The sequence below is a fragment of the Oryctolagus cuniculus genome, chromosome 20 (genome assembly GCF_051225735.1).
Source record: "Oryctolagus cuniculus isolate XC-2025 breed Fujian yellow rabbit chromosome 20, ASM5122573v1, whole genome shotgun sequence".
NCBI lineage: Eukaryota > Metazoa > Chordata > Mammalia > Lagomorpha > Leporidae > Oryctolagus > Oryctolagus cuniculus.
This window is the reverse complement of record NC_142886.1, coordinates 42,242,058-42,260,430: the sequence shown is the minus strand read 5'-3', so window position 1 is coordinate 42,260,430 and position 18,373 is coordinate 42,242,058. Positions and strand designations below refer to the sequence as shown.

General features: G+C 64.3%; 1 protein-coding gene across 1 annotated transcript in view; it reads right to left on the bottom strand.

Moving 5' to 3' along the window:
• The window catches only part of RIN3 (Ras and Rab interactor 3), a 117,096-nt gene that overhangs the window by 98,021 nt on the left and 702 nt on the right, over positions 1-18,373 (bottom strand). The window lies entirely within an intron of this gene.

The window sequence follows — 18,373 nt, the reverse complement described above, 5'->3', positions numbered from 1 at the left end:
CCCTAACAGTGCGGTCCCCGCTGTACTGCCCCTCTCGCATCCCGGTGGCCTCCAGTTGAAGACCTGTATCGACAAGCACTCCCCTTGCCCCTGCAACCTGCTCCAACGAGCAATTCTCGCTTTCGACCGAGACGAAACCTGTTCCCTCAAGTTTCTCCCCGGCTGCTGCTTCTACGCGTTGCAGGGGACGACTCTGCCAACCAGGCGATGACACCAGCACACGTCACCTCCCCTCTACCCCGCAGAGCCCTCCGCTCTCCCCCAGCTTCCCAGAGGTCCTGGGCACCACCTGCTTGCCCCAGGACCAGCCCTGAGCTGGCTGCGGGACACACACCTCTCCTGGCTCCCACAAGGTGCACAGCGAGTGCTCTGTGTGTTAACAGCATGTGAACGTCTCAATTTACCGGTTTTCAACACAACCAATCCCAATGAAATCATGCAGCGTGTGCTTTTTTGAAATTTATTTTATTTGAAAGGCAGAGAGACAGAGACAGAGACAGAGACAGAGAGAGGTCTTCCATCCGCTGGCTCACTCCCCAGATGGCTGCAATGGCCGGAGCTGTGCTGATCCAAAGCCAGGAGCCAGGAGCTTCCTCTGGGTCCTTCCACTCGGGTGCAGGGGCCCAAGGACTTGGGCCATCTTCTAGTGCTATCCCAGGCCACAGCAGAGAGCTGGATCAGAAGTGGAGCATCCAGGACTAGAACCAGCACCCATATAGGATGCCGGCACTGCAGGCGGCAGCTTTACCCGGTACGACACAGCACCGGCCCCACGCATGTGCTGTTTTATGATTGGCTTCTGTCACTTGGCACCACGTTTTCATCAGGGCCGGACCACGTGCTGGCCATTGGTAGAAGAGACCGGTACGTCCACATCAGTCACTCACTTCTTTTTTGCAAATACTACAGCACAGCGTGGACACACCACAGGGCGCTCGGCCATCCTCAGATGACAAGCATTGCGGCTGTCTCCACAGACAGCTGTTAACACTCAGGTGCACATTCTGCGTGGAATGTGTGCAGCCATCAAGCAGGGCAGCTGCCGGATCGTAGGGTCACCCGTGTTGAGCATTTTGAGGACCTGCTCGGCGGTTTCCTGCGTGGCCACGCCACCCTGCAGTCCCACGGGCAGTACACGGCGTTCTAATTTTCCACAGCCTCCCCAGTTCCTGCTATTGTCTCTTTTAAAGTGTAATTACTTAAGAGGAAGAGAGACGGGGCCACAGAGAGACAGAGACGGAGACAGTTCCTGTCCACTGGTTCAGTCTCCAAAGGCCACACTGGTCAAAACAGGGCTGGGCCCCAGCTAGGAGGCAGGACTGAATCCAGTCTCCCACCTGGGGGCAGGGGCCCGAGTCCTTGAGCCACCTCTGCTCCTGCCGGGTCTGCCTGAGCAGGAAGCTGGGACTGAGAACAGAACCGGGCTTGTCTCCACGGTATCTTTTGCAACATAAACAGTGCTCCTCTTGCTGGAGCCCGGTCTGCCTCTTCGTTCTTTCGTAGCTTGTGGTTTTGGTGTCGGTGTCCTGTGTGTTACCTAACCTGAGAGAGCATGAAAACGTACCCTTTTTTTCTTCTGAGAGTTGTATAGCTGCACTTCTCTCTCTCTTTTTTTTTTTTTTTGACAGGCAGAGTGGACAGTGAGAGAGAGAGACAGAAAGGTCTTCCTTTTCCGTTGGTTCCCTCTCCAATGGCCGCTGCAGCTGCCGTGCTGATCCGAAGCCAGGAGCCAGGTGCTTCTCCTGGTCTCCCATGGGGTGCAGGGCCCAAGCACTTGAGCCATCCTCCACTGCACTCCCTGGCCACAGCAGAGAGCTGGCCTGGAAGAGGGGCAACCGGGACAGAATCCGGCGCCCCGACCGGGACTAGAACCCGGTGTGCCGGCGCCGCAGGCGGAGGATTAGCCTAGTGAGCTGCGGCGCCGGCCTAGCTGCAGTTCTTACAGTGGGCTGTGAGGTAGGAATCCCACTCCCTCCCTCGGCACGTGGACCTCCAGTTACGGCCGGAGCAGTTCCTGCAGCCCCGCGGAGTCAGCTGAGCGGAGCCCCTCTTCCTGGGTTCTCCTCTTGCGTACACCGCATCTCCTGCAGAGCACCCCCTCTGTCTCCGCAGGGGAGACCTGTCCCGGTGTGTGTGTGGGGCTGCACTGCCCAGAAGGGGGCGTAACTACCTCCTCCTCCCATCGAGAACCCCTCGACCTGTGCATACGGCCTAGGACGCCATCAGCTTGTCTGCGGCTGCACAGTGCTTCGGGAAGACCACCGTGGATGCTGGGGGAGGGTCGTGTTGTGGGAACGAAGGGAGGCAACAAGGGGCTGTGGGATGGACGCTGCCCTACCAGATCCTGGGTTCCTGTGATGCCCCGCTGACGGGCGGCAGACGCCTGGGCTGCCTCGGGAAGGCTCCACTAAGACAGAACACGGGGCTCTGCTAGTCATGTCTGCCACGGGCTCCGCACGGGATGACGGTGGCCGCTGGGCTGTGTGAACACATCAGATGCTAAGCTGCCAGCTCCGTGAAGTCCATGATTTTGCGATTCCCCGACCCCTGGCTAGGGGCCCCTTAACAGGCTCCTCTCCCACACCAGGCTGGCCTTGCCCCAGTCCCAGCTCCGCTGTGGCTTCCTGTCTACCAGCTCCTTTTCCTAGAAGCGCGTGAGGCCGAGCCACGGCGGCTGCCTCGTTCTTCCTCCATCCCAGGCTTCGGGGCTGCAGGCCGGGGTTCCAGTGGGGATGGAAGCAGCGAGGCCGCCCCATTCGGAATCAGAGCTGCTCCTGCACGTGCAACGCGCAAACCCGCCCTGAGCGCCTCCAGCCCGGCTCCGGGGATGGGGGAGCTCACGAAGCCCAGTGAGTTCCCTGGCCTCTCCTCTCACAGGTGAGCAGAAGGCTGACCGAGGAGACGGGGCCGGGGTGAGGCGGAAGCCCCCGACCCCCGGGCAGAAGCGCGGGGGAACCTGGGCCAGGCTCTGCAGGCCCTGCCCGCGGCCTCTCAGAGGGGAAGTCCGCCCAGGCGGGCCTTCCGGCCGCCGGAAGTGTAGACAGCAGGTCAGGCTGCTTCAGCCCCCAAGGCACAGCCCACATCAAGGGGCTGGGCGGGTCAAAGGCCTTCGAACTCGCAGTGTCTGTGTGCTGCAGGCCACCTGCTGCTCCAGCCAGGCGCCCACTGCCCGCACTGCCCCTCCATGGGCCACGGTGCAGCCCTGCCCCCCTGCTGAGACACACGCTGACTGTGATGCACAGCTCTCTGTCCTCGGGTCCACGGCCTCCAGGGCCAGCTGTTCTGTTTCACTCTGAACTCCGCTCTTGAGAGCCCTGGACACCCTCAGTCCCCGGGGCCCCGAGCTAGGTTCCTCCACCTCCCCCCGCTGCCGCCAGTCCTGGGCAGGGCTGTCCACTGTCACGGAGGCCTGGCTCTCCCAGGACGGCACCGATTCTAACTCCGGCACTGTGCAATCAGACCAGCGGTGAGGACCAGGGCTGAGTGTCCTGGGCTTAAGCGCGGAGCCAGGCATTTGGGGTGGAATTCCAGCTCGGGAGCACCTCTCTCTGCCTGAAGGCACAGACACTGACAGTGGGCAAGGTGAGCACCACTGCTACGGGGTTAGGAGACACGGCCCAGGGGGGCGCCCCACACACAGCAAAGACTCAGTGTTAGCGGCATCCGTTCAATCATCCAGGAAGTGTGGACTCGGCCCTGACCGTGGACCAGACGCCACAAACAAGGGACCAGGCCGATAAACAGAGTACTACACACCTGTCAAAACGAGGATGCACTCTGCAGACACACGCGGAAGGGCTTCCAGGCCAGGTGGGGAGGAGACCGAAGCCAAGCACAGAGCAGCAGATCTATTCTGCTCCCGTGCTGGGTAGGAAAAGAATAGGAACGTGGATTTGCACTGAGACTCTGGGAGAAGACACGGGAATCTAACGACTGGTGCAGCTGAGACCGGAAGGGGACAGACGTGGCCTGGCGGTGAAGACGCCACTTAAAATAGCCGCCTGCCGCACTGGAGCCTGCCGCACTGGAGCACCTGGGAGGCGGGGTCCTGCCACCCACAGGGAACGCCTGGACTGAGACTGAGTTCCTGGCTCCTGGCTCCGGCTCTGGCCCAGCTCTGGCCACTCGGAGAAGATGGGGGGGCGCGGGGGCGGATGAGAGAGTAGGAATTCTCTGTCTTGTTCTGTCTCTAGACGAAGGATGGAGATTTTCATTGCACAACTCCTTCTGTGTGGATATTTCCGAGTCCTGGGAAGGCAGCCCCTACTCAACAGTGGATGATCCTGTTCCCCTGGTGCTTTGTGTGTGCCACACACGGCTCGCCCCGCTCTGGGCATTCTAAGTCAGACCTTCCGGACAAGGCGGCTCTGGCTACCACTGCCGTCTCACAGAGGACGGTACTAAGACCCAGAGAAGCCAAGCAGCTCACGAAGGCTGCAGACTTAGCAAGAGGCAGAGCTGGGGGAGCAAGCCTGGCCGGGTCTACCGTCCGCGTCCCGAATGACGGCCAAGGTCTTCCCGAGAGCCGCCTGTGACACGGGGTTAAAGGCAAGCCCCACAAACACGCGACATGGCACATGAGGCGGAAGGACGGTGCTTGTCCCTGGAGGGGAAGGGACCGGTTCCGCACAGGCTGACTCGCAGGAGCAGCGAGGCGGCAAGAATCCCCAAGAGTCCTGGGCAAAGCACACGGGGTGCGGAGGGCTGGGAGGGTCCGCGTCCCAGGGGAGGAGGGGGCGGACGTGACCCGCAGGCCGCAGGGCTTCCTGCAGAGCAACAGTGCTGGCGAGAGCAGCGGGGCAGGGACAGGGGGAGGCCCGCGGCGGAGCGGCACAGAAACACAGCCCTACCGTCACAGCCCCCAGGGGTCTGGGCGGCCCCGGGGAACCCCGAGGAGGGTGCAGTCTTCCCAGGAAAAGGCACCAAACAAACCGCGGACCCCAGGAGGGGCACGAAAGAGCCGTGGCCGCGTGCATGGCCGTCAGCTCCAAACAGACTCTGTCCCGACCCAAAGCTGAACAGCAAAAGGACGAAAATTCAGATTTTTCGCAGGAGAGGCTTCTTCGCCAGCACGCACCCCGACCCGCAATGAACAGACTACCGGTCAGAGCGAGCACAGTCAAACCAAGGCTGCGTCCCCCGAGACGCCATTCCCAGGGTGCGAGTTCCAGCCCCGAGGGGAGACGTGGGCAGCACGCAGAACGGACAAAGGGCTCGCGACCAGACCGCATGTAGAACCCGCACCATCGACAGGGACAACGCAAGCCAGCCAATAGCAAAGCAGGCCCCAGGCCTCCCCGACACCTGACACACAGCGGCCTGAACGCTCCCACGCACACTCGCGGCGAGCGTCACCGTCACCAGGACAGCGGGGGAATGTGGCTGGGGCCCTGCTCGAGGCGGCATCTCTGGGTGGCGCTGAGGACCGGAGGCCCTGGGGGCGGGGCCCTGGGGGAGGAGGAGAGGAGGCGGAGGAGGAGGAGGAAGAGAGGGCCCCCCAGGACACCCGGTCTCGCCAGGTGACATCCTGTGCCACCTTGGGATCCTGCCCAGAAGTCCCCAGCAGGGAGAGCAACCTCGCCACAGGCAGCCCCTCCCCCTGGACGTCCCACCTTCGGGAGTGCAAGCCGAGCAATCTATGTGTTAGGAATTGCTCAGTGCTAAGTAGCCCAGGGGATGTCCAAGACCTTGGGATCCAAACGGTCTGCGAGCAGCCAGGGGGTCTCATCCAGCAGGCACCCACCGGGAAGGACCTGGGATGGAGACCACGCTGCCAAGCGTGGGGGTGGCCGTGGGGAACAATCCGCTTTGCAGGTGGGAGTGGGACCCGCACCACGGCGGCGGTTGGCACTGACATTAAGCGACCCCCTCCTCTTCGCTACACTGAACGACAAGCGAAAATTTCAGGGGAAACAACAAAGACCCAAGAATACGAGAGGTATTCAGAAGGTCAGGGAAAATGTGTATTACCAGAAACACCCATGCAGGCGCAGGCGCAGGCGCAGGCTGCTGCTTCAGATGCCCACGTCCCATTGCACGGTGCCTGCGATTCAGCCCCGGCCTCTGACCCAGCTCTCTGCTGGTGTGCACCTGGGAGGCAGTGGGCGACGGCCCCACTACCTGGGTCCCTGCCACCTGTGTAGGAGACCCGGATGGAGCTCCTGGCTCAGCCCCAGCTGTTGAGGGCGTCTGGGGAGTGAACCAGCAAATGCAAGACCCCTCTCTCTCTCTCTCCTTCCCTCTCTCGTTTTGCCTCTGGGATAAATACAACCAACTAAACAAACCTTACAAACGCACACTCCTGGGGCCTGGGTCCCCCGTCCCCCTGCAGCAGCACTGGCACACCCCTGGGTCTCACACTCCACAGAGGGCCAGGCTGGGCTCGGGGGTCCCGGGCCCAGAGAATATCCGGGCTGGGGAATAGGATTCTGCCTTGAAACAAACAAAAAGCAAACACAAAGCAAAACCAGGCCTGGCTTTCAACTGCTTTTGGCACTGAAATAAACTCATCTTTCCAGGAACTTTCTGAACCTCCCCCACCCCGTGGACGGCCAGGAGGGAGACTTTCCAGACTGACCCGCGTGTCTGAGTCTCTCTCACACACAGTGGACAGAACACACAGGGACCAGAAGCGACCGGCACTGCCCCCTACAGGCTGCACCCCAGCTACCCCCTGCAACCCAAGGGCGAGGCTTCTGGTCCCCAGGGACATCCCAGCCTCCCATTTACCTTCATAGCAAACACAGAAGGGAAATGCCATTCCCATACCCTGGGCAGGCGGACGGAGCCGTGTGTCAGAGAGCTTTGGTAAACTCATAGACGCTATCTCCATAGAGACCCACAACTACATAAATGCCTGAGGGATTACGAGGGAATCGAACCGTCTGGGCCGGCAGGGTTCTCCTCGTGTACGGTCCAGCCAGTGCGGCCCCACAGAGTTCTGCACATGGATGGAGACGTCTCCACCTGCCCTGGCCAAGGCGGCCCCGCGAGCCACATGTGGCTTCCGGGCAACGTGAAATGTGGCTAGCACAGCTGTGCCTGCATTTTAATACACTTAACTGGAAGGCAGCCATGTTGGCTGGTGGCTGCCACGTGGGCTAAGGTAGGTCTGGCCTTTCCTCCTGCTTGTCTTTTCAGCATGCACGTGAATTCCTGCGTGACCGTGGATTTGTTTCCCCCCAGGAAGAAAGAAAAACGGCACAAGAAGAAAACCACGTGCACGCTGTTATTGCCATCAGCACGCCCCCCCCCACCCGGCGAGCTCTCTGGGAAAGGAGGTTCCAGGCCCAGGTCACCCCTCCCCCAGGGCAGCTCTGCAGGGCCCGTGCCGGTCAAGGCCCTCGGCTGGGGCCCAGCTGTTACACCTGGAGCCCAGCTCAGTCCGTCCTAGGCTCACCCCCCACCAGATTTCCGAGGCTCCCCGCACCCGTGCCCACCGTCTCCTGCCCGGGCGTGAAGCAGTCTGGGAGAAGAGGAGCCAGAAGCCTTGAGGCTCAGACACGTGGGCAGGCATGTCCTCGGCCCCTCCCACCAGGAGCACCCACAACACGTGGTGGCCCACACATCCCATCCCGTGGGGACCTGGCCTCTGACCCTGCCGGCTGCTTACTCAGCGGCTCCCCGTTGTCTGGGGTGAGGCTGGGAATAGGGAAGGAGACTGCAGCCCTCCCCTCCCCCACATCGGGGCAGAGGGCGGGGGGGGGGGCAAGGGGCTTGGGCGGAAGGGGTGGCTGTAGACACACTGGTGCCGAGAGAAGGCTTCGGCTTGCTGCCCCAGCCTCTGCCACAGGCCTGCGCTGTCTCCCTCCCTCCCTGGGCCTCAGCTCTCTCCATGCTATGAGGGTGTCCCCAGGACAGGGGATGCAACCATGGTGGGGGCAAGGGGAGACGTGCATGGACCCCTGATGTCAGCACGCAAAGCCGGCTCTGCAGGGCTGCCCTCCACGGGCGCTGCTGGCCAAGGACGGTGCAGGAAACTGCTGTGGTGTCACGGCCACACACACACCCCCTCCCCGTGACACTGAGTCACGCTGCCACCCCCAGCAGTGTGACCGCATTTCCTCCCCTAGGACGAAGGGTGTCCTGTGTGCGGCCAGAGCAGGCTGCAGCCGCCCAGGCCCAGGCCCAGCCTGAAGAACCACCTGGAGACCGAGCGTCCCGGCCTGGAATCCCAGCCTGGGGCTTTGGCTCCCTGGTAAAGCCCGCCCCACCTGCCCCCATGGGATCGCACGCTAAGGTTGCTGAGCTGTCAAGAGCGGGAGACGGGAGGGGGTCGAGTGACACAGACTAAATGATTATGCATCCCCCCCCCCCCCCCCCGCATAACCCCTGAGTAAGGGCATAGGAGGCGGGGCCTTTGGCAGGTGCTTAGGTCATGGGGGTGGAGTCCTCCTGATGGGGATTAATGCCCTTGTAATCGGGAGCCTAGAGAGCTGTTACTTTTGCCACTAGGGGGTGCAGACAGCAGACTGCCCGCTACAAACCAGGTAGCGAGATCTCGCCAGACACCCAATCTGCCGGGGCCCTGACCTGGGTCTTCCCAGCCTCCAGCGCTGTGAGCAGGCAACTCCCACCGTGTCAGCCACGGGGCCCTGGTGCCAGGACCACGGCTCACTGCAGGGTAAGGGGCCCACGCGGGGCAGCGCTGCGGCAGCACAGGCACACCGCACCCCAGGGCCCAAAGACTCCCAGGCCAGGGCCTCCGCCGGGGACGACGAGGGCGGTGGGCAGGTGCGCCCGGCACGCCTCCTCCTCCCAGGTTCTCCACCACATCTCCACCTCACGGGGCCAGCTCTGGCCTCAACGAACTTGGACTCAGGTCCTGACCCTGTCACCCGCTGTGCTCTGCTTCCTCCTGGGCACGGAGACAACGACTGAGAAAAAGCTCTTAGCCAAGGGGCCCTTGCAGGCGGCAAGACACCCCTGCTGGCCGGGCGTCAGAATTCCTGCTGCGGGCTGCCTCCGCCCAGGGGAAGAATTCTTCCACTAGAATCGCAGGGTGTGAAGTGCAGGCCTGGCCGCTCCCCTTCTTGGAATCTCTCCTGTCCAGCTCTTGAACTCCACTGGAGGCCAGAGAAGGCCACAGCCGCCAGACTGGAGGGATCCCGCCAACCCCCGGGGCCGGCAGCAGAGGCCCGACCGTGCAGGGGACAGGCCTGGGACAATCACGCTGTAGAAAGTGGCGGGGGACTTGGAGTCAGCAGATCCTGAACCCCCGCTCTCGGGGATATCCTGGGGCCGGCTCCTGCCAGCCTTCGCTCACAGCACTGCCGGCGGTGTTCCATGGTGATCGCCTCTGCTCAGGGACACCTCTCGGGGTTTGCATCCCAGGCTCCCAGCCGCGACGCTAGGGCTCAGGCCTGCAGCTCCCCCCCTCCCCGGCCCCCCAGCGCCTGCGCGCCAAGCCTGCGGGCTGTCTTAAACAGAGACCTCCACCAGGATGCTGCCTCGCAGCTGAGAGCTGAAGCAAGCAGGCCGCGCGTCCCCTTGTTCAACCTCGCTGGGGCGGTGTGCACCTGTCGGTCGACTCAAATAGCGCACCCCCCTCCCCGGGCACATTCTTGGGTGGCCTGGAAAGGGACACCAGGACCCACCCACCTGGGGGTCACACGTGAACGTAAGCAAGCAGCAGGACTGCAAATACAGAATTGATAAGCATTGAGAATTGAAGCTAAGCGTCGCTTTGTCAACCACACCTGTCCCCTCGCATCCTAGGTCGGGCGCCACCTCCTCCCCGCTGACCACGATGTTGGTGGCGACTGTTGGCAGAGCCTCCGCCTACCCCAACATGGGGGTGTCCCAGCCGGGAGTCTCTGTGAAGCCCCCAGTGTGCGTGAGCTGCAGCGCCCCACGCTGGCCAGGCAGTGCCTGCACACCCGGGATCCGCAATGATTAGAGCCGCAACGAGGCTCCCCACGGCTCCACAGCCACTCACGGAGCTGGCGCCCCGTTGCCCCATGGGAGTAGAGTGGACAGGAGGGTGTGGCCTCGGGGCCCTGCGGGGAACCACGAAGAACCAGCCACGTTTATTAACTCCTTGTAGGTGCCTCTCCTTCCCACACACTGACTTGTGGTCCACGGCCGTCGCCTTCCTCTGCCCACCAGCAAACCCAGGCCACCGGACGGACTGCCCAGCCTCAGCCCAAGCACCGGCCTGTCCCAGCTCCCCCTGCCCAGCCAGGCAGGCCGAGTCGTGACTGCCACCATCTCCCCGCCCCCACAGCACACACCTGATCCACCGCCAGGTTCTTAGAACATCCTACGCCCACTGCCCGGACCCCAGCCCAGCGGCCTTTCTGGCCTCGCTTCCTGCTCCCTGCATACCGCAGCCCTAGTGCTAGCTGCCCACGCGCTTCGGCTAGGAAAAAAACCACACCCACACGTCTGCATTTGCAATCACCAAAGCCTGGAGTTGAGCCAGAGGCGCCCCAGGGATACTGGCACAGCCAGGTCACAAAAACTCAGCGAAGCAACAGGGCTGACTGCTCACCCGCAGCGCGCCGCCAGGGGGCGCCACAGGGCAGGACCCGCACCCCCACCCCATCCCAGGACGCGGGGAAGTTGGCCACAGCGACTGCCGGGCAGGGAGGGGCCGGCCACAGAGGGCTCCGGCCCGGGCGGGTGATGGAGCCTCCTTGTGTCTCACTTGCAGGAGTGGGGGCTGCTGCCCAGGCCAGGTAGGATGAGGGCCTAGTGGAGCAGGGTGGGCCCCCAATCCAGAGTGTCGAGTGTCCCCAGACGAGGAGAGAGACACACACAGGCAGCAGGCATGCGACAGCCAAGGAGCCAAGGATGCCCAGGGCCACTGGAGCCAGGGAGAGGCAGAGCGGGGGTTGCTTCCCTGAGACCCCACCCCACCTCAGCTCGGCTGGCACCTCCCAGACACCGCCCTGGAGCAGCCCGGGCAGCCTGCAGCCTGCGGCACCAGGCGACGGTCCTGTGTCCCCCGAGACGGGGCAAGGACAAGGTTCCAGGTCACCTCTGGACCAGCGCTGTGCAGGCCAGGGCGGGGTGCAGGCTAAGGGCGGGAGGAGTGTGGGGCTTCGGCAGCTCGGCCCTGCGAGGGTGGGGCGCGGGCCGAGCAGGTGGAGTCTCTGTTTCTCCAGCCACTTAGAGTCATCGGCCCTCACTCTGCTGCCTGCGCCCAGCTTCGACGGCCGCCCCCAACACACGGCAGACCTCGCAGTGGGCCCCTCCCCTCCCCCAGGGCCTCTCTGTCAGTTCCTCCTCGCCCTGCCCTTTGGCATCAACCTGTCCTATATTCATTCAACAAACATTCCTCAAAGGCTGTGCCAGACCCTCCCCCCTCCCCACCCACGGATGCTTACAAACCAGTGGGCCCTCGGCAGAGAGGAAGCTGCCGCAGGCGGGAGGGGGAGGCCCTGGGCGTGTGGCTGGCCAGGGCCCCTGCGTAAGCGAGAGCCAGGTGCTCCTCCCTTGCTCGCCGGGCTTCGGGATGACCCCCACCTCTGGGTGACACACCTGCCGTAACATGCGGTCTGCCCAGAGACCGAAGGTGCGGCGCCCCCACCTGCCTTTCTCTCTGCCAGGTGCCCTTGAGCAGTGAACAACCCGCGCAACAGTCCTGGGAGGCGCCTTGCTGGAGGTGGAGGTAGGGCAGGTGCGCTCGGGCCTTGAGGCAGGAAAGCCCTCAGAACCTTCCGCAGGGCTGGAGGGAGAGGCAGCCCCGTGCCCCCACCTCTGGGGCCTGCCACGCGGGAGCGCCCCGTGCCTGCACTGAGCCCAGGATAGAGCCTCGGGGAAACCAGGGCCCCTGTGTGAGCACAGAGCGCCCGGGCAGGGCCTGGCTGGGGGATCCCCGGAGCAGCCCTGAGCTCCAAGGCCCGCAGGGCTGGGGGCCGGGGTGGGCTGCTCTGGCCAGGGAGAGAGACCACTCTCCAGACAGCCCACCCTGCTCAACTCCAGGCTGTCCCTGGGGCCTCCAGGTGCAGCCCCTAGGGTCTGGCCACGTCCAGGGGCTGATGCGGGGCTGTGGGAGGGCGGCTCCGAGCAGGAGCCGTTGCGGCCGTGGGAAGGGGAAGTCGGGTCCTGGCCACAGCTGAGCCGGTGGACACCGAGGCCTCTGGTGGACAGCAGGCAGCCAGCGAGGGCCCAGCGACAGGCAATGGACGTGAGCCTGACGGCAGCCAGGGAGGACATGGAACCGCCCAGGAGGTCGGGACGCGGGTGCACGGGAGGTGTGACCCGGAGAGACCTGGATCTCAGGTGCGGATGGGGACGGAGCCACGGAGACCTTGGTCAGGACGCAAGGCGCTGGCGGCACAGACACAAGCCAAAGCCGCTGACCTGAGGCTCACGAACCCTCGACGTGGGAAACAATGTTTGCAATCCCGGCTCTCTCCTCTGCCTCCTCCTGCCTGCTGATGCCGGGGCCAAGGACCTGCAGGCAGCCCGGCAGGGCAGCTCAGTGCTTCTGGCACGTGACTTGGTGCCGTGTCATGAGAGAACAGCATTCTGGGTCAGGGAAGACTGGCTGTGTCCACCAGTGACAGAAAGTCTAGAGCAGCAGCAAGTCTGGGTGGGCGGTCCGGGGAGGGCGCTGCTCCAACATGGCTAGGACCCTTACTATTTTGTTGTTCCACCCTGCTACACAGTTTCCACTCTCAAGTTCACCTCAGAGTCCAAGATGGCTGCTTCAGCTCCTGCCATCATCTCTGCATTTCAGCCAACAAGAAACAGGAAAGGTGACACAGACGTATCCCTTCCCTTTCAGGGCGTCTTCAGATGCCTTACATCTCTCGGTCCTGAACTTACACGTGGCCACACCCAGCTATAAGGAGACGGGGACATAGCTGCACAAGACAGCCAGCTGAAATTCGGGGCCAATCAGCAGGCTCTGCCTTGCCCTTGAACTCAAGGCTCCGGGATGGTGACAGAGCCACATGGGTTTTCAGGAGCTTCGGTGAAAACACGGGGGACCCAGAAAGAAGCCAGGAAGTCAACCCAGACCCGACTCAGCCGGCTCCAACCGGTATGACGACCCCGCCAGGAGGAAGCCGGCAGAGCGGGCAGGGGACCAGCTCAACGCGAGATGCGTGCTCAGGAAAACGGTGCACAGAGCAGCGAAGCCGCGCGTGCGCACACACGGCCGGCCAGGGCGCAGGCTCGCACGGCGGGGCCAGGCCCACAGGCGCCAGGACGCTGGCCGGCCGCACACGGCTCCGTGTGCTGGAGGGACCTTTATCTGAGCACGCGCGCACACACACACCCCACCCGCGTGCGGGGCGGCAGCCCCCAGCTGCACACCGCTCCCCTCGGCCTTTCCCCCTCCCCCATCCGATGCCTCCTGGCCACCTGGAAGGCTTTCCCTGCCGAGGCCCGATGTCATCAGCAGTTAAAACCTCACTCATTCTTCGAGACCAGACGCAAATGCCACCTCTTCCAGGGAGTCCTCCCTGCCTGGCCGGGTACGAGAGCCCTGGTGCCTTTCTATACGATGCCCTATACTTCAATCATGTGCACGTCTCTTACTTTCCCTAGAGGACAAACTGCGGACTGCTGGGTGCTCAAGTGCTCAGTAGCTGGCTGGATGTGGGGGTGTGGGTGGGCTGGCGGGTAGGCGGCTGGCTGGGCGGAAGCATGGGGGGTGCAGAGGTCGGGTGAGGCTGGATGAGGACTGGCAAGGTTGGGAAGCCCTCCCGGAGGTGGTGGAAGGTACAGACGCGGGGACCACGACACCGGTGAGGCCCGGGGGTCCTGCGTGCCCCGCCCCGCCGTGGGCCCCTCCTTCCTCCGGCCCTCTCCTGATACCCCATGGGGCGGGAGGCGCCACCCAGGAGTCGGAGGGGCTGGCGTCTCAGTCCCCTGGTTAATCAGAGTGGACGAGGCTCTTAGCTTTGCTAGAGAAGCCGGAGCCCAGGGCGAGGCGGGGGCGGCGGCTTCAGGGGCGCTGAGGCGCTCCCCCCCACAGCTGGGGGTCTCTCCTCCCAGTCTGCCTGTCCCCCGGGGCCCTCACACGCGGAACGGATGCAGGGTGAGGGGCGCCGTGGCCCAGAGGATGTGGCCTGAGCAGGCGCGGCCGCCGCTTCACAGACAGCCCCGGCCCGACCACAGCGGCCCCAGGCCGCCGGTTCCCCAGCAGCTGGCTGGGGCGAGGCACCCAGATGACTGGCAGGATGGGGCGTGGGGGGCTCTGGGCCACTTCCCACGCTCCCGCTCAGCAGCGCTACTTCCGGCCAAGGGGTCGCCTCTGAGGAGGGGGGACAGGCACGGGGCCGTGCAGGGGCGACAGGCGAGGCCGTGATGGCAACACTGGCTTCCAGATTGTTCTACAAAAGGCCCGAGGCTCGCAGCCACACAGATGCGGGGTCAACAAGGCCCTGCCCGTGCCCTGTGGACACCCGGGCTGGTCTTCAAGGCCACACGAGCCGTGGAACACTGTGTCAGGAGGAGAGCGGCACAGAGTGTCGCCGCTGTCCCCTACGCCGGGACAGGACGCTGATCTCAGAGGCCACAGCCTGGCAGGGAGCCCCTTCCCCGGCCCCGTGCCAAGTGGACAAGTGGTTCATGTGAACGAGGAGTCCTTGCAAGCTGGCATGCGTGGAAGGCTTCCTGGAGGAGGCAGACCTTTTTACAAAGGGCAGAAGGGGCTGCCCAGGGCAAGGCACAAGGCTGTGGCTGGGAAGGGCAGAGCTGTGGAGGTGACTAGGCCGGGCCACGGAGCAGGCCGCGGGGGGACCTGCTGCTCTCCCTGCCCAGCCCAAGGTCCTTGCCAGCGGAAGCCACAGCAGCAGAACGGCTCCTCCGGGCCTTGGGACCGAGCAGCGGTCAGCAGGCGACGGCCCCGCTGTCATGTCCATTGTCAGCTCCCACCCTAGAGGACACGCGCGGGTTTCAGACACAACTGCGGTGGGGGACAGGTCAACTTCCTGGTTCCCAGAATAAGGGCAGACTCCGGGGAATAGTTACATGAATGGAAAGTTCTAGAACTGGCATCAATGGACTTCCCAAGAGCGAGTGACTCATGCCCCACCCCTGCTTAATGGGGGGGACAAACAGGAAGTCAGGGGGCTTTTCTGAGTCACTTCTCCCACGTCGGGGTCCACTTTTCATCAGCCCATCCCGGGCAGCATCTGTCTTGGAGTCCCTCACACTCAACTCACTGTCCACGGGGGGCGGTCACCGGGCCCTGGGCGCTGGGCGCTGCCGGCGGCCTCCGCCCCCACCTCTCTCTCGCTGCGCCTCACCTGTCACTGCCTAGGGGACTCAATCTTGCCGTGCCAATGGGAACTCGGAGGGGTCAGAGGGCGGGGTGGGGGTCCTGTCACTCCCCCCCCCACTCTGGGCAGGAAGCCCCCAGTCAGCTCTGATTCCTCCATCTCCCGCTAGGCTGCAGGTGCCTCCCGGGGCTTCCTGACTTTAACATGCGGTGCTTTAGGGACGATCACTACACAGGGCAGGCCCAGGGCAGGGCGGGGGAAGCAGGGGCTGGGGGCAGATGCGTAGAGCAGCCCCTCACTCCAGCTGAGTCAGATGACCTGGGCCTGGGCCTGGGGGTGGGGGACAGGAGTGCGGCCCCGGGCACGGGAGGGAGCCCGTGTGCCGGAGTGGGGACGTGGGTCCAGAAGGTTCTGGGTCTCAGGGAGGAATGGCAGCAGGAACTGGAGCGCTGGCCCCTAGAGCAGGGAGGCCCGGGGCCGGGGGCAGAGGGTGGGGGCTGTGAGGTGGGACCCTGAACCCATCACCAGCTTAGCTCCGGGCGAGCCCCGCCCGGGAAGCCCCCTCCCCCAGTGCCTGTGTTAGTTGAGGGGCTCCCGGGAGCCCCCTCTTCCTGTTAGGCCCTGGTTGCACCTGCAGCTCCAGCGCCATTGAGGAAGGCAGTTCCTCTTCCTGGGCCTGTGTCCTCACTGTGAAACAGGATCAGATCAGGCTGGGTCAGGTCAGGCCAGGGACGGCTGCACGTTTGCAACAGCGGACTCTTTCCAAATGGAATCTTAGGCATCCCTGCCTCTCACGACGCAAGACCTAGGGCAGCCGTGGGGGACGGCGGTCATCACCGCCTGGGAGGCCTGCAGGAGTGCCCGGTCCAAGTGCCCAGCTTCCTGCTCGTGCGCACTCCGGGAGGCCGCAGTGACGGCCCCAGGACTTGGGTCCCTGCCGCCCGCCCGCGTGGGAGACCTGGACTGAGTCGTGGGCTCCTGGCTTCAGCCGGCCCAGCCCTGGCTATTGTAGGCACCGTGGAGAGGATGCAAGATCTCTTTCAGTCTCTCTCTCTAGCTCCCTGCATCTCAAACCAAAAAATGAGACTAACTAAAGAAAATGTTTTTAGATGCAAGTGCTTGGCTTCCCGGAGCAGGGCAGCGTGGGTGCCTGCCAGGGGTCCCCCACCCCAAAAGGTACTGGCTAGAGGGGGCTCTGGGAGGAGCCACCCCCACCCCCGGGTGTTCCCTGGGCATGGCTGCACCTGTCCCCTGAGGTGTGGCCCCTCGGCAGCCTCACTCAGCACAGCCTCCCACTCCCCTCCAGGCCATCAGCAAACCCTGGGCCCCCTTCTCCCAACTCCTGGCCTCCGCTTCCGCCTCCCCCTGCAGTCTGCCCACAGCCCAAGGGCAGGAACCCTCCCTGGCCACAGCCCTCCAGCCCGTCCGAGGCCTCGGTCGGCCGCACACCGGGGAAGCGCCCTTCAGTCCTCTGGGAGTGTCCTCTCCTCCAGCTGGGCTCCTGGGCCCAGATCAGCCCTCTGAGTCCCCAGGCCCCTCTGCCCCAGCTCTGCCCCTCCCCGCAGGGATGTCAGCTGCCAGTGGGGGCCCCAGCCTGCTCGGCCCAGAGGCTCTCTGATGAACAGCCCTGGAATGCATAAATGCAGAGCCCAACAGCGGACAGACAGCGCCTGGACCTGGCCTGCCGGCCCTCCTCTGCCTGCATGTTCTCTTTGCAACAGGAAGCAGACAGAGCTGGCTTGCAAACATCCGCAGGGTCTTGGTTTTGGGGGCGGGGGGTGGGGAGACAGTAGAGTGGGGGGTCCTGGGTGGTCAGCAGAGCCCGGGGCTGGGCTGGGGCGAAAAGGCTGCCCATTCTTTCTCCTCCAGTCTTTGCGTCCTGGGGGGCCATCTGCGCACTGCCCACTAGCACTTGACGCACGGCCTGGGATCCGGGTGGGGGGGACAGACTCTCAGAAGACAAATTAGCAGGAGGCAGCCTCGTGTCTTCATTTCCTGCTTGCCACCAGTGGGAGTGAGCTCTCCGTCACCAGGGGTATGCAAGCCTATTCCAGGGAGCTTATCTAGGGGATTCCTGCACCTGGTGCACTTACACGAGATGCTATCTGGGGACTGTCATTGTGTGCTTAAAGTGCAGGGAGGCACCCGGGGGAGAAGACGGCCCAGTAATGAAGGGACAGAGGCAGGAGGAAGTGGGCCAGGCCAGGTCGTACCTAGGGAAAACGGGAAGTTGATGAGGTCAGAGCCCCGGCTCTCACCGGGCTCCCCCCCCCCCCCAGGGACGCCTCCTTTCCGCTCCGGGGGTGTGGCGGGCACTCGCCCAGGGGGCCCTGCCCCAGCGGAATTCCCTGTTCCTTCCACCGGACAACATGTGTTTTTGTAGAGGTCGCTTCCAAGGCAAAGCAACAGGCGTCCAGTTTCCGGGCTGAGGTCGCTGGGGTGGGGGTGGGGGTGGGGGTGGGGGAGGCGTTCAGAAGCCTCGGCAGCAGGCCCGGCCAGCCCCCTCAGCGCCCCGCACCCGAGCGCACGCCCGGCTTCCCCAGCGCCCCCGCACCAGAGCCTGTGCCGGGCTCCCGCCGCGGCCCCCAGGCCTGTGCGGCGCAGAACCCGGTTTTCCAGAACTGAGGCGGAGGACGAAGGACCCGGCCACAGCCGCAGCCCCAGGGCTTCCACGCCGAACCAGCGGAGGCCGGAGCCCGGCTCCCGGAGACGCGCGCCGGGACCTCGGCGCCCGTAGGCTGTCCCAGGGGACCGCCGCCCGCCTGGCACCTCCTCCACACCTGCAGCTTCCCGGGACGCCCACCGGGCTCTGCGGGGCCAGGGGTCTTCTCCGCTGAGCAGTCTTAAGCAATGCCCGACGAGGCGGCGCGGCGTGGGGAGCGGGCAGGGGGACGTGAAAGGAGACCCCCGGGTCCCCTCTCTCAGAAGCCGCTTCCCAGGCGCCAACCATGCGCAGCCGCCGCGCCCTGGACCCGACCCAGGCACCGGCTTGACAAGGCCAATCCGAAGGTCACTGTCCCCCGACAGGCCAGTGGGGCGGGCAAGGGGACCCCAAAGGGCCCTCGGTTTAGGCAGTGAGGGTCGCCTGCTGGGCCGCTGGAATGCGCCGGCCGGACCCCAAAACCCGAGGGGGTGCGCAGGGGCTCGGGCAGAGCCGCGAGTGCCAGAGGCTGGCGTCGCCGCGACTGTGC